This window comes from Sebastes fasciatus, chromosome 7 (assembly GCF_043250625.1).
Source record: "Sebastes fasciatus isolate fSebFas1 chromosome 7, fSebFas1.pri, whole genome shotgun sequence".
In the NCBI taxonomy this organism is placed as follows: domain Eukaryota; kingdom Metazoa; phylum Chordata; class Actinopteri; order Perciformes; family Sebastidae; genus Sebastes; species Sebastes fasciatus.
In genome coordinates, this window is record NC_133801.1 from 21,914,953 (window position 1) to 21,930,452 (window position 15,500).

Genomic DNA, 15,500 nt, shown 5'->3' on the forward strand with positions numbered 1-15,500 from the left:
ATCATGATGCATTCACATGTAATCTTGTAAAATGTCGTTTTTGGCAAGAAACTGTAATAAATCCAGTTGTTTGAAGGAGATGTTTTCACAGCAATATAAAATACATAATAGGGGGGGAATTATGACCTGTTTAACTTCCTGACACTACTAGAACTACTTATACTAACTAGAACTACTTTTAATTGTTTTGAATTGTAAATACCCGCTATAGATGACGATTGGTGCCTTCAAATTAAACTTGTGAGCTCGTGCTTACAACATGGTAAGTCGTGTACACGATATGCTTGGCGTTCAAGTGGTTAAGTCGTGAGAACACCGCTGCTACGCATGTGCAATATTAACCTTACTGTCGGCGTCTAGAAGCCACAGAGGCTAACAATTTAGCAAGCTGGCAAGTGGGTAACATAATGCAGGAAATGCAAAGACATAATGACAGAGGAAAAAGACGAGGCCTTTGGGAATATCAACATTTTCCTCAGACATATTATAAAAGTATGAAGAACAACAATATACGACTTAAATCACAATATATTAACTTATTATGCACCGAAAAATGAACTTCCAAGGCCTCCGCCATTTCTGACAACGTCAACAAACACCTCACAACTTGTGAACTTTTATAAACTTTCCACTGATGAGGTCGTGACGTGAATACCACAAGAGGGGGGGGGGGGGGGGGCGCTCATATGGACTCTTCTCGTGAACACGGATTTGAAGGCACCAAATAACAAAGTAAAAGGATAACAATTTGAATTTTTGACAGATGGAATGTAGCAAAACATGAAAGTGAAAGCAGCGCTTTGTTTTTTTAAAAATGTGAAATCACAATAAAAATAATTTGTCTCTAAAATCTGTGAATAATCGTGATAATTATCGCAATCTCAATATTGATCAAAATAATTATCATTTTGACCCTATAATCGTGCAGCCCTACATGGTGGTACCACTCACCTCGATGTAAATATGAACGTGGAATATACACGTTTCGGTGACAGAGAGGATTCTTGTAGGATCACAGACAGCGATGACAGCTGCGAGACAACAAACAGGAAGGCTAGATGTTGAAAAATTGAGCGTTGGGGGTTACCAGTGCGATGGTTGCGCTGCAGGACTCAGCTGTGAGCTGCTGATTTACAGGGCCTGAAGGACAGCCACGGCCTTCCACCCACTCTGTCGCCATGGGAGACGGCGGAGAGGAGGTCTCGTTTCCTTTTCTTCCTCACTGTCATTCTCTCTCCTTTACAGTACGTTATCCCTCTATCTCTCTCTCCCTCATTCTGTCTCTCTGTTCTTTTTCTGCCTGTCAACCCCCCTCCCCTCCACCTTTCTCGATAACCCACTGAGTTCCTATTATCATTCTGAATCAGCCACTAAATAACAGTTAAAACCAACCTCCAGGAAGGTGAATAATGATGAAAATTGAAATAATTACACCACAGTCAGCCTGTCTGTGTGTCTGTCTGTGTGCGTGCGTGCATATGTGCACACGACCCATTCATTTCATTGGTCAGTCCAGCTGTGCTTCCCTTGTTGTTGGTGATGTGTGTTATCAAAGGGTTGCAGGCCTCAGTGCACTGGCAGTAGCAATGGAGAGAAGGAAAGAAACCACAAACAGGAACTATATAGCCTGCTTCCAGGAACCACCATCAACCCACACACTCAAACACACACGCACAAGCCCAGAGATGCATGTGCATACACACAAACACTCTGTTTGTCTTTATTCCCTCTGACTACACACCACCCTCGCTTTATCTCAGAAGGCAGAAGCAACAGTTAGTGATCACATGACCGCAAGAGTCTCTTCTCATTTCTGCGTTAGCTGAGTAGCAAAGTAAATGCTAAATAAAGAATATAAGGAAATATAAAAGAAAAAATAGAGTAGAATGTGTGCAGTTCGTTCACTTTTTCACTATTTAAACAGAATCCACAGAGAAACTGTAAGAGCTACAGGAGCGAAAGGGCTTGGGGAGGGGGAGGCTGTTGCTACGGCAACCAGAGTCGCGGCGCTCGTCATCACGAGGCTTCTTCTGCATTGTGTGTGTGTGTGGACACAGCTCGTGTGAGTTCACCCTCCTCTCTCCAGACAGGAGGCGAGGACATCCCCCTCTAACACTGTGCCAACAGAGAGAGGAAGAGAGAGAGAGAGACACGCACACAGGAGAGAGAGAGAGAGAGAGAGACTGAAACCCCATAATGCACTGCACGCTGCAGGGCTGAAGTCGTGCAGATTCATCAGTTCCTGTTCAGAGGGATTGTGTGTGAACGCACACACACCCGTACACCCCAGACGGAGCACGAGTGAAACACACAAGACAACCAGGCAGGTAAGACAGCTTTTTTCTCTGACCGTGCGGACGGACAGCCACTGGCTTTACAAGATGATCCGTGCGAGTGTCCGTTACTGCCTCCTGAGAGGAGGAGATGGGAGAGTTGCTCTGTGGAGATGACAGGGTGTCATTAATATTTGACATGTTATGATTCCGACAACTTCCCTGCCTGTTGCTAGTGATTGCTGCTGTATTTTTTTTCTCACTTGGAAACGTCTGAGTTTGGGATTTTTTTCAAAAGCGAGGATATATCTTTAGAGAGATTTGAAATATCTGACATGCATATGGAATATTAGTTTTTGTCTGTCATTGGTTTTGCTTTTTGCATAGTTTTGTTCTTCCAGTTTGCAGATAGTGTTAGCTGATTTGAATATGCTGGGAAGGTTTTGCATATACTGTATGTATGGGAGAGCTGGTGAACACGGTGTAACTTTTAGGAAAGGATAACTTGTCTCATGGAATTGCACACTGTGTACTTTGTCATTTTGTCAACTGATGTTTACCTTTTCATGTACATTGGATACAGTCCGGCATATTCACGTTATAGAATAGTGAATTAAAATCTTCAAAATGTATTCAACAAAAGCAATAAGAGTTCAACAGTAATGGAGAAAGTTTGTCCTTAAAGGTTTAATCGCAAAATATGAAGTTAATGTTGCATGATTTTGTCCGATATGCTTCATGTAACACTAAAGGAAGACAAATTATGTTATTTAAAATGTAATTCACGTGAAGAACAGCTTAACCTAATGATGCATTACAGGTTACATCTTCATTATGACGATCATTCATGAGGCATTTTTGATTTCCAAAGCTGTTTGTAATTAAAACTAAATATACAGTAGTTGTTCACACACACCTCTTTTTGAGGTATATATATAGCTAATGTAAACTGACTGGTGGTTAAAAGCGTATGGCTTCTCCATTACGGGTCAGTTTGTGGTTTAACGGCCCACTGAGGCTTGCGACCGTATCTGTTGCGCCAGAGACACAGACAGGCTGGAAAGTGCGATTGCAGCAGCTTAGGGCAGGGACTCTTAAACTTTATTACCCCAGTACTCAAATGGGAAATTTCAATCCCCCACCCATGGGACCACCATCGTGAAATACTGTCTCAACACTGTCACACGGCGACACAACTGGAAGATCCAAATGAGGGCTTCAGAGTGATAAATAGCTTTGAAATAAAACCTAATGATTTGAAGTTGTCTGAAAAATCCAGCTTTTAAATAAAATCCAGCTCATTACCCTTTATCACACAAAAGGAGCTTTGAGACTGTTCTACTTGTGTGTCTCGCACCTTTTGACAGTGTGTATTATGTGGATGTGGGAAACTGTTTGTGCTGTAACGGACTATGCAAAGAGCTTTTGCGGCTTTGGGAAATGCAAAAAAGCCATAATGCAGATCAGACAAAAAAAAATCTTTTGAATATTCAGTTTGTCTCCATTTAGCTCTGTGAGAGAGAGCGAGGCTTCTATCTGCACTTCCACTGCAGAAATCCACCTGTCAAAAACTCAAAATGGAGAGGCTCCTCTTTTTCATTATGGCTCCTTTCATTAAGAGCCCCCCTTCACTGTCTGTGTTGCGGCCTGATAGAATTATCCACCAGACACCTATATGACAGTAGCATCCATATCTCTGCCTACGCTTTGTAATAATTCAGCGTTGGTGTTCGGGAGACTGAAAGCTGCCTGATAAAAGTATGTACATACCGTATATGTTTTCTATAGTCAGCTGGGTATATAAGGTCTCCTTTAAAGTTAGTGCAGGATGAAGGCGAGGGAAGAGACAATGAGTCAGAAAAAAGAAAAGCAGAAGGATGTCTTGTTGAAAAATATCAGTGGTCATACCAGAGCTATTTGTGGTGAGTTTAGGAGCTTTCTGAACAATGGTCATTCATATATTCCACTACTGGTCTGTTATAGAGCTCAGTGTTGACAGATTCCCACATTTTCCACTGAGGTCACATCTCGGGGCCCCAGAATTGGTACCAGAACACAGAGCTGTTCTAAGAAGAAAGACGTATGGCACATGCAGCTTTAACAGACTGAAATACTACTACTGATGCTAGTGTTGTTCAGATAATATCTGTTTGATGATTGGACCTTCAACAATAGGGTAGCAGAGGTCTGCTATGAATGTTGAAATCCTCTCAAACTCACACCAGGTCACCCCTGCTGGATTTTCCATTCTGTAAGATCCTTCTCCAGGTTCTCCGCTAGATATTCTTTTACTCTCCGTCCAGCTCTGGCTTTGCTTAGCGGCATGGATCAAAGGTGATATATGGATCCAGATCTCCTTGTCCAACTTTAACTCCTCCTGTCTTTGTTCTTTTTGTTCTTTCCTATCTTCCTGTCTTTAATGATCTGGAACACAGGGGACACATGCTCATGGATCCGTGGCCTCGTTTTTGATCAGAACGAGCGACGACGTGAGAGACACCGTTAAAAAAAGCAGTGCCTCAAAAGTCCTTTTTTCGCTCTCTCCTCCGTACACAGACATCAGCAGAGCAGCGAGCAGGAACCTGAGTGTGCATTAAATTATCTGCAATTGCAGCAATTATCTGCAAGTCCAAAACCTTTCAGTGTGCCTTGTTTCTTCATCACGGTGTCTCTCCCTTTAGACTAGAAAGCCCGCCAGTGAAAAGTACACTTACTCAAGTGTATGATTCTGAAGTAGGCCTACTTGTTATTTACTTGAGTATTTCCATTTCATACTACTCTGCACTTCTACTTCACTGTGTCTCCGGGGAACAGGTGCTTCGCGGTTTCATATTTTAAACCCTACATTGAGAATTTTAAATATAATGCACAGTAATCAAACTACAATAACAGCATATAAACTAGTTTAAATTAGCATCATTTTGGCCCTACAATATTGGGATGCTGCTTACACGTGAATGCACAAATAATAATACTCCAATAATATAATATAAAAATAATATACTGGAACACGGACATGCTTAAAGTGCTTTTTCACTTTCATTAAAGTTCAATTTTGAATGCAAGACTTTTGCTTGTAATGGAGTATTTTTACATTGTGGTCCTGCTACTTTTACATACAGGTAAAGGATCTTCTACTGCTATTTTTTTGCAATGGTAGAAGATGTCATATAGCATATGTTTGAATCAGGTGACAACCACTGGGCCTGAAAAGTGAAGCTAATGCTGAAGTGCCTTAAACTTGCATTCTTCATAATAGCCAGCAGGGGGCGACTCCTCTGGTTGCAAAAAGAAGTCTGATTGTATAGAAGTCTATGAAAAAATGACCCTACTTCTCACTTGATTTATTACCTCAGTAAACATTGTAAACATGAGTTTAGAGTCTCAATCGCTAGTTTGAAGTCTTCTTCAATACAGTATGAAGTTCATTTAATAAATTATGGTCCCATTTAGAGTCAAATAGACCATAAAGCAGGGTATGCTTTAGGGTGTGGCTACCTTGTGATTGACAGGTCTCTACCACATTATTGTCTGTGTTTTTGTCTTACAACTTTAACCCTTTCACAGTGTGTTTTCAGTTCATTATAACCTTTTCGGTTGCCAAGAAATGTCTTCTTCAGCGTTCGGTTGTACTTAGCTCCACCCTGTCGTGTCACTTCTGGTTGCAAAAAACCAAGATGACGACGGCCAAAATGCCGAGCTTGAGGCTTTAAAACGACAGTCCACAAACCAATGGGTGAAGACGTCCACTTCTTATATACAGTCTACGGTTTGAATGCAGCTGACCTACTGAAGTGTCCATGAGCAAGACACTAAATCTGTAGCTAAATCTGTATTTCCTTACAGAGCACAACTCAGACACTTTACAGACAGAGCTTTTCCAGAGAAAAGTACTATCGTGTCCAGCAGTTCTAGAGTCTACTTGTATAATCCGGACAATCACAACACAACACAACATGTACACACTTGGAGACATCCCATCCTGGAAGACGGCTGCAGAGCCTTTTTTGGGCACACGTCTGTAACTCGTCATCTCTAAAATCGAAATTCCATATTACCGCCGTCTGTAGTGCGTCGCTTTGACTCTATGAACGAATTGATAAATATTTATAGAAGCTGGAGCTAAACATTAACACTTAGAGCAGCACAGAGATCCATCATAGGTGCTTTTGAGGGCAGGCTGCAGGCTGCCGTTCAATCAACACCTTTCCCTTGCACTCTTACACACACACACACACACACACACACACACAAGCCAATACAGTGATAAATTCCAAACAACCTGATATATTGCAGCCACAAGTCAGTGATGTGGCTCTGAGTCACTTGGTAACACCCACCATACACACACACACACACACTCCTCCGCAAACACACACACACAACACCACGCACGCACTCACTCACACATGCTCGCATAGACACACATGCACCTGACGTAGTGTTTGATGGAGTTAGACGCCATGGCAACAGAGCTGTGACTCTTGCTGTCCTGTGAGTGGACTGAAGCTGTGGAGGAGGGAGGAGAAAGCTACCAGCTAGTAGCTACACTGCTACTCAAGTGCAGCTATTATTATTCCCAATCTCTCTTTCTTTCTTTCTATTCTCTGCTTTTTTCTCTCTCTTCATCTACATGAAGCATTTCTGTTGTTTTTTTCCCCCCCAAGTGCAATATAAAGGATGTAAGTTGAAAAAAACTGAACCAGGGGAAGAGGCAGAAGAGAGGTCAGCAGGCATGTATTTTTAAAGCAAAAACCTGACACATCATCAGACGGAACCGTACTGTTTCTCACAGCCGCAACCAGACAGCACTCCGGATGGCGTCTTATTTGTTGACATATTATTTTTATCACGCCCTCCTCTCTGCTCTATCTCGCTGCATCACCCTGTTTTTTTCAATCACAAAATGATTTAACTCCTCTGTCTCGCTTTCTCTGCCTCTGTTTAACCCTTTTTTAAAATGTGTTTTTTTTTTTTGTTGGCCTTGCAGTTTGTTTTTTCTCCCCCCTCTCTGCTCCTGTCAGTCATGTTTTATAAAGGTAGCAGCACAGATAAGGAGAGCAGAGGGAGGTAGGCAGGCAGGCAGGTGGACGGGTCTCACAAACAGCATCTGTATGAGATTTACTGCCTGCAGATACAGATGGTGGAGAGACTGCGAGGAAGAAAAAAAAAGGAAGGGGGGTTGTTGGAACAGTGCAGGTGAATTGCATTTTGGGTCTCGGGTAGCATTTTCACGGTCTGATTGTCAGCATTTGTTAACATACACGCATGCACGCAGAGACGCGCACACACACTCTCTCATGCGGTGTGAAATTGTGGGAACGTGGCTGTTGACAGTAGAAGTTTGTCTGAGTTAAGTTCCCTCCTGCGTCGCCCTCCTCCTCCTCCTCCTCCTCCTCCTCCTCTCCTCCCTCTTTTGCATACGATCCAAGCGTGAGCTGTGAAAGGTGAACTCACAGCCTGCTGTGGATAAATTATGTGTGACATGTTTAGCTGTGCTGCCTTATATGGAGACTGGCGTGTCTGAATACAGTAGGGCTCTGCCAAGAGGGAAGGAGGCAGAGAGAAGAAGAAGAAGGGAGTGAGGAAGTGAAGGGCAAGGAGGAGGAGGAGGAAGGAAGGAAGGAAGGAAAAGAGGCAGGGTAGGGAGAAAGGAAAAAAGGAGAGAGGAGGAGGAGGAGGAGGCAGTGACGGAGGGAGTGAAAGAGAGAGGAGTGCCGCCGAAGCAAGCATGAGGTTTTCACTTTCCATTCTCCCCTCAGCAGCAGTCAGATGAGTCCTTGCAGAGATACAGTAAGTCTTTGCTGTTTCCTCTGTGTGTGTGTGTGTGTGTGTGTGTGTGTGTGTGTGTGTGTGTGTGTGTGTGTGTGTGTGTGTGTGTGCGTGTGTGTGTGTTACTTACTTTATGTTTGTTTTTAGACACAAGACTATAAGTTGTCCCTGCTTACAGTTTCTACCATTTCTGCCTTTTGGAATCTTTTTTTATTCACCATCTGGATGTTGAGTGTGATGTGAGTGAGTTATATGTGTGTGTTTGAGCGTGTGTGTACATATGCAGATGGCCAACCGTGCTTCACTGCTAATGCGTGGTAGTTTGAGGCCAGGACAGTTTTAATGTGGAAAAGAGCTGAGCGGGACAAAAGAATGGGTAACGTTAGTGTTTAATGTTCCGCGGGGTAGTTAGTTAGCACACACTTATATGCACAGAGACACACACACACTGACACATCCCCTCCTCTATGGCAGACTAAACTCTCTCTTTTGACTATACAACGGAAATCCCTGTTGTGTGACTCCTACTGTTAACACTAGACACGCTCACGTTTATGGATGAATGAATGAAAACACACACCGACTCACTGTCACACATGTGAGCAGCCCTGCGCTCCTCCTCTACTGTATAATGACTGCACTACTGGTGTTTACATTACAGCTGCCCTCAGGAAATGATTAAACTCCCGCTTTACCCAGGCCCGTCTGTACCAGTCTGACACACAAACACATTAACAAACATACATGTGCACATACAAAGTCATCACTAGAAATGTGCATGTTGCAGAAAGGCCAAAAAAGTTAAACATAATTTGGATATTATGGCTTAATATTCTTTAAAAAAAGTTTGTAGGAAGTAAACAGATGAATTAATAAACAGTGTATATAGATGCAGTTATATTTCTGTAAACACATTTCTGAATGTGAGTCATATTGGCTGTTGAATGGATGGGGGCCAATTATGGATTTCTAAAGGGGCTACGATTAGGCCTAATACGTGTACGCCGTTTTCATGAAGAAAAATAATGGAATAAACAGAGCACTACAGAGGACTCTCTGTATTTTTAATTTTCAGTATAAGCAGGATTTTAGAATGTTTGTTTTGTATTAAAAGCTTAATTAGTGAAATAGGTTCAAAGTGTATGAGATGCATTAGCTTTGGGGTCTGAACACTTCTCACTTCACAGCATGCACAACTCATTTGCCATTTTTCCATGGACACCTGCTGTGATCAGAGCTTATGATTATTGGTGAAATGTAAATTAAGTACATTTACTCAATTATTGTACTTAAAGCAGCAGTGGGTAGAATTGGAACAAATATGTTTTAAAAAAAGTTATTTTTTTATAAAACGGTCACTATATCCTGAGAGTAGTGCATGAGACAGGTAATCTGAAAAAAAAAAAAATCATGTGCCTCTGTGTCCTCCGGTGCTCCTAATGGCATCTGCAAGATTTCACAGGCCGGAAGAAAAAACAACCAATCAGAGCCGAGCTGGAGTCTGCCGTCTCTGAGCAGCTGTCAATCACTCACAAACTACTGTACATCAAACGGTCAAACTAGGCAGCACTGATCAAATATAAATCAATATTCTGTTACTGTAATGCCTATTTCTTGCTTCATGTTTTCAGAAACATCTTGTAGTGTACTGTTTAGCTGTAAAATGAGAAACTTTGTCATCCGGCAGCCATGTTGAGATCAGTTGAGGAAATACCAAGCACCGCCCACCAGCCGGAGCAAACTTTCTCATTTTACAGCTAAACAGTATACTACAAGATGTTTCTGAAAACATTTGAGGTGAGAAATAGACATTACAGTAACAGAATATTAATTCATATTTGATCAGCGCTGCCTAGTTTGACCGTTTGGTTGGAGTTTGCGAGTGATTGACAGCTGCCTCTGTTGAATAAACAGCCAATAGGAACGCTCTCTCTCTGAAATGACCTGTGATTGACCAAAGTCTCCTGTCACGGGTTCGATTTTTTAAAGCCTGAAAACAGAGCCATGAGGAGGTGCAGAAGTCTAGTTTACTCTCAGAGCACTTGAATAACAATATGCTGAAAGATTATTGCCCAATGATGCCAAAAACTGTCTGCCTACTGCAGGTTTAAGTACAATTTTCAGGTGCTTTGTACTTTACTTAAGTATTTCCATTTCATACTACTTCTATACTGCTACATTTTGGAGGAAAATATTTTACTTTTTACTACACTACAATTGTTTGACAGCTTTAGTTACTTTGCAGATTCAAGTTATCAATACAAAACATAAAGCATAATCAACAAATAAATGATGATGTAATATTATGGATTAAGGTTCCCAGTGGTATATAAAGTACTTAAAGTCTGCCTGACCTTTACCAGTTAAAGTGATGTACACATTTAATGCATCACTAATTATAATCCAGTACTTTAATATACATGATTCTGAAATGTATCTGTATGATGAGTACTTTAACTTTTGGTACTTTAAGTACTTTTCCTTTTACTTAAGTAAGATTTTGAATGCAGGACAAGAGTATTTTTACACAGTGAGTTCTTATTCCACCACTGCTTATGGTGCCAGTTTCCCACACCGCATGCAGGAAGTTATGGTGAAAGGTGTTCCCTTACTTTGATAACATTTTGGAGGTTGGAGCTCCATCTTCTTTTACCATTTGTCATTTACAATGTTGAATGTTAAAAAAAGAAACACATTTTTTCTTTAATGCAATTTCTTAAATAGTTTGCACATCTACTAACCTTCAGGACTAAAGCTATTCTTTTTGTAGCTGCATACTTCACAATAAAGGCATTGCAGTGGTTTGCTGGTAAAATACTTTTTCCTCCAATATCATGGTAAATCAGAGCGCCTCAAAAAATAAGAAAGGAGTGAAATTAAAGTACTTTTGGAATAGAAGACGTCCTGTTGCCTTAATGTTGATGGGAATTTGCAGGTGGCCTATACTGACTATTATGTATGGTAGAGGAAACACTCTATGTACATTTTATTTACCCATTTATTTTCTGTAATAAAATTGATTCCCTTCATTTAAACTTTTATTATTTACCTAAGTGATGCTGCAACAGACACAGCGTCTATCTATCTATCTATCCCCTGTTGTTTTGAGTACACACCCTCTTCTCACCCCCTGATCTCAACACCTCTGTCTCTCTTTCACAGTTTCACTTCCTCACCCCTCTCCATCTCCATCGTTCTGCTTTATTTTTTTCCATGCCTCACTTTGTATTTCTCTTTCGGAGTCTGACTCTCGGTGGGTTTGAAAAAAAAAAAGCTTCTCGGCAGATCAGAGCAGGCAGATCTACAAGGTCATTAGAGTATAGAACAGCGAGAGAGCGCAGAGGCACTCGGATACATACTGAATTTCACAGCGCACACGACTCCGGCTAAACAGCTGTGTGCGGGAGAAGAAAGAGACTCTAACGGAGGAAAGAGTGAGGAGAGGATGCATGGTTACCTACGTTTGACTGTTGGAAAATGAGCTTTTTCTACGAATTTGCCCTCTTTTCTTTTCCTCCCCCACCTTCTCGTTCCAACTAATCTGTCCTTTACAAGTGATGTCATCTCCCTGCTGTCCTCAGCAGGCACGGGGGCAGCCTGTCGAATGCAGATGAGTCGTGTGTTTGTCTGTGCGTGAGGAAATTAGTGTGTATATGTGTGCAATGACATGAGCGCCCTGATTTACATTATTCAATTATCGAGAAAAAAAAAAGAAAGTGGGACGGATGCTGTGCTCAAGGTGACAGCAGGAGAGCGTGAGTGGAGATGACTTTGAGTCCCTCAGAAATTCAACACAGAGCACATAACTGGCAACGTAGACAGTCGGTCAGTCCAGACAAATGGTCGGGGGAGTCCATTTGGCAAATGGCAAAAATCACAGTGAGTCAGTCAGTAACGTATGATTGCTGTTTTCCCTGCCGTCTGCAAAGCTGTCACCGGACTAATGCACACGAGTGGAAGATGTAATCTATAGTAAATACAGTTGGCTCCACGGTGGAGCCCTCTGTGATTTCCACAGATTAAGGTGTCAAACTGAATCACTGGTCATAGACAGCTGAAGAGTACAGATTATCCCCCGTCTGGCCAAATGCTACTCTGATGACAAGTCTGCACTTTGTGTGTGTGTGTGTGTGTGCGTGTGTGTGTGTGTGTGTGTGTGTGTGTGTGTGTGGCTGCGAATAGGAAAACTGATTTTTTTTTCTGGGGGAGCATCCACTCCTTTGGTATTTCCTGATTTGATCACAGAATGTGAAAGATTCACAGAAGGCCAAATCATCAGCGTTAATCATCTCCATCAATTGAGCTCTGTAATCTTTACAACAATTCCGCTATTAAGCTTTGCAGCCATTCAGCTTCTAATCAGTTACTGAACCGTCTCCTGTCAAGGATTTTCCACCATCATAAATTATTCTTATCTTGCTGTACTTATTGTATCTGTCTGTGTCTGAATCCTCTCTGTCTCTCACTCTGCTCCCATCTCATTACATGCTGTGAATACCAGGGCTGGGACGATACACCTATCTCCCGATTCAATACTATCACGATACTTGTGTGCTGATCCAATATGAATTGTGATTCTACAAGTATTGTGATTTGATATTACGATTTATTGCGATTTTTGTTAACTTTTTTAACACTATACCATGGGAAAAAGTTGAATCATATACTTTGGAATGTTTTTTTTTTCAAAGTTTTGAAAAACTATTGAAAAATCTAAATCAATACAGTAAAAATGTTTAATTTTCAGCATGTATGTAGTCTGAGATGTCCTGAAGTCAAATATCAGCCAGGAGTTATTTGTTAAATTCTTTCTTTTTGATTTATAAGGGGCATGTAGTGTTTTATGCAATCAATCTTATTTCCATATATGTATTTTGCATATACAGTTTGTTAACACCTTATTTTGAAAACCGGACGTAGTCACAACTGTATACTTCCGCTAAGTTCGCCAAGTCCATCGCGAGCTCTCCCGTCAGCTCCGTTCTCTTTATACATCCATGGTACATCCATGCTCTACAGTTGTAGCGTCGATCAATTTGACCACGGAGATGCGAGTGACGGCTGGCTTGACTGCATGTTACAATACGACAATAAGTTTCCTGTCCATGACAGAGTTAGCATGCAGCTTTAGCCGTGATGTCTAGCTCTGCTTTTCCTGCAATATGTGAAACCCAAAGTGTTTCCATACTTTACTGTATGTGTAGTGTTTACCACTTTGGATTTAATATGTGAGGGTGCAGGTCGTATCCATGCAGACCCTCCGCCGTTTGCTTTCTCTCTCCGGTTCACTGCAGCCGACCGTGGTGTGTTTTGGTTGACGGACATGGAACGGATTATGACGTCACGTTACTCAGACTACAACAATAAAAGCGGTAACTTCCTTCTTCCTCCGCATAGACTCAAATTAAGCAAATATACAGATTCTGGCATTAAAAAATCAATTTCAAAATCGTAAAAAAAAAAAATTGCAATACATAGGTGAATCGATTTATTTTCCCACCCCTACTGAATATCCACCCATGTCCATGTCACCTGTTCCTCCCCTCTGTCTACTTGTCTGTCTGTATTTTGTTCATTTTTATCATTCTCTTACTTAGATGTCTCAGTGTCAGTCTAGTCTGGCATGTGTCTGAGAGCAAGAGACACAGTGAAAGTCAAAAAAGGAAAGACTGTGTGTGTGTTTGCCTTTTCTTTTATGTCTGATAAAGGCCTCCGTGCTTGAAACGCCACATGCTGAGGTGGTAAATTTACACAAGGGAGCTTTTTTACCAAAGTTGGCAGACTACTATTTCACTGCCTTCCTTCCACCTATTACATCTATATCCCCTGGACGTCTTCATTCTATCACTCACTGTCTGTCCCTTACCTCGTCTGTCTGTCTTCCTCTCATTCTTGCAGTTTTCCAATCTACCCTCCCACACACACACACACACACACACACCTCCTCCATTGCTATTCCTGAGAGGAGTACACTGGTCTGGCAGTGGGGTGGTTTATGTTCGTGAACTCGATGACACCCTGCCGCTGCATTACACCACACTGGCACCAGGTAGCCACACTGCAGGGGAAATAAAAAGTTGTATGGATGAACATGCACAATCCATGTAACTGTCCCCTCCCTGACACACAAACAAACGAATAGGTAACCATGTATACTATATTATCCCACATCCCTATTCATGTGTGCTCAAACTGCCTTACCCCCGTGTCTCTATGTGCACGTCAGGCTGTTTAAACACTTGCGCTGATATCACAGTGCAGACGACAGCTTGCACACGTGCCACTTGACTGCCCTCGTCGTCTCCCCTCTGTTTGTCTTACAGCTGAAGGAGGGAGTCATAGATCGTGTGTTAATGTGTGTGTGTGTGTGCGAGATAGAGAGCGCGCACCAAGGGAGATAGTTGATGTTGTGCATATGCATACATATTACTCATATAGCTGTGTGCTGAATATCAATGCACCGACTGACCTTCCATCCATCTCTGTAGTTGCGTATCCTCCGTAAGATGATGCAGATCTGCTGTCTCATGGTTTGTGGTCAATACTAATGTGTGTGTGTGTGTCAAAAGCTAGAAATGGAATGAAGTCTAAGATTACCCTGATGGTACAATCTGTGGAAACATCATCGTAATGGAGTATCGTTTCAGAATGACCAGCACTCAGAACCGAAAGACTGTCGGATCAGATCTCAAGCTCGCACGGGGTGGGACCGAGCGTTTGTCGGACAGGGTTCACGTGTGAGCATTACTAATACGGTTGTCCCCTCGGCAAGGTATTTCTGCTCATTAATGTCACCGAGATGTCCATCGCTCGAGTGTTCCTCGGGCAGTTTTAAAAAAAAAGAGAAAAAAAAGGTTTTTATTGTGACTGAGATATACAGTATATTTATGGGGATCAAGCGCAATATCTTTGGCAAAAGTAAAAATGGAAACGTATCCAGCATCCATTATTAACTGTCATGTCTGTCATTTGTTTTCTTAATGAGCCATGTCTCCATCATTAATAAGGATATTATGTAAATCTTGAATATTACTTTTACTTTTTTACTTTAATGCGTTAACTCAACATTTATTTCATGCGTTCGGTCATGTGTGTGTGTGCATCTGTCTGTCTGTCCGCGGCTGATCTTGCATACTACTGGACCCATCTGCCTACTGTTTTTTGTGCTCATTCTTGACTGTATATGCTGAAGGACCTCTTGTGGTTGCAATGATTCAGAATTTTTGAGAAACCTACTTTATTGACTGTTTTATACCGTCATTGACTGCTGACTCCTCACTCCTCTTAACCACAAGTGATCAACAACTGCTTCAGTAGCAAAAGGCATTTCCGGCAATCGGTTAGGCTAAAAACAAACAAACCTACCTAGTCTATTGCAGGCCACGTTTTGGCCTTTGTCATGGCTCAACAACTGACATCCATAGAAACGTTTGGTCACACTTTGAACCGGAGCAT

General features: G+C 41.8%; 1 protein-coding gene across 12 annotated transcripts in view; it reads left to right on the forward strand.

Moving 5' to 3' along the window:
* The first annotated feature begins 2,187 nt into the window (after positions 1–2,187).
* The window catches only part of LOC141771707 (muscleblind-like protein 1), an 80,419-nt gene continuing 67,106 nt past the window's right edge, over positions 2,188–15,500 (forward strand). For 9 of the 12 annotated variants that reach the window (XM_074642257.1, XM_074642251.1, XM_074642261.1 and 6 more), the window contains exon 1: positions 2,188–2,327. The gene's annotated coding sequence lies outside the window, so the exon portion shown is untranslated. Of the gene's footprint in view, positions 2,328–7,783; positions 8,067–15,500 lie in introns of those variants that run through there. The other 3 variants (XM_074642262.1, XM_074642253.1, XM_074642252.1) reach the window with 3 other exon arrangements.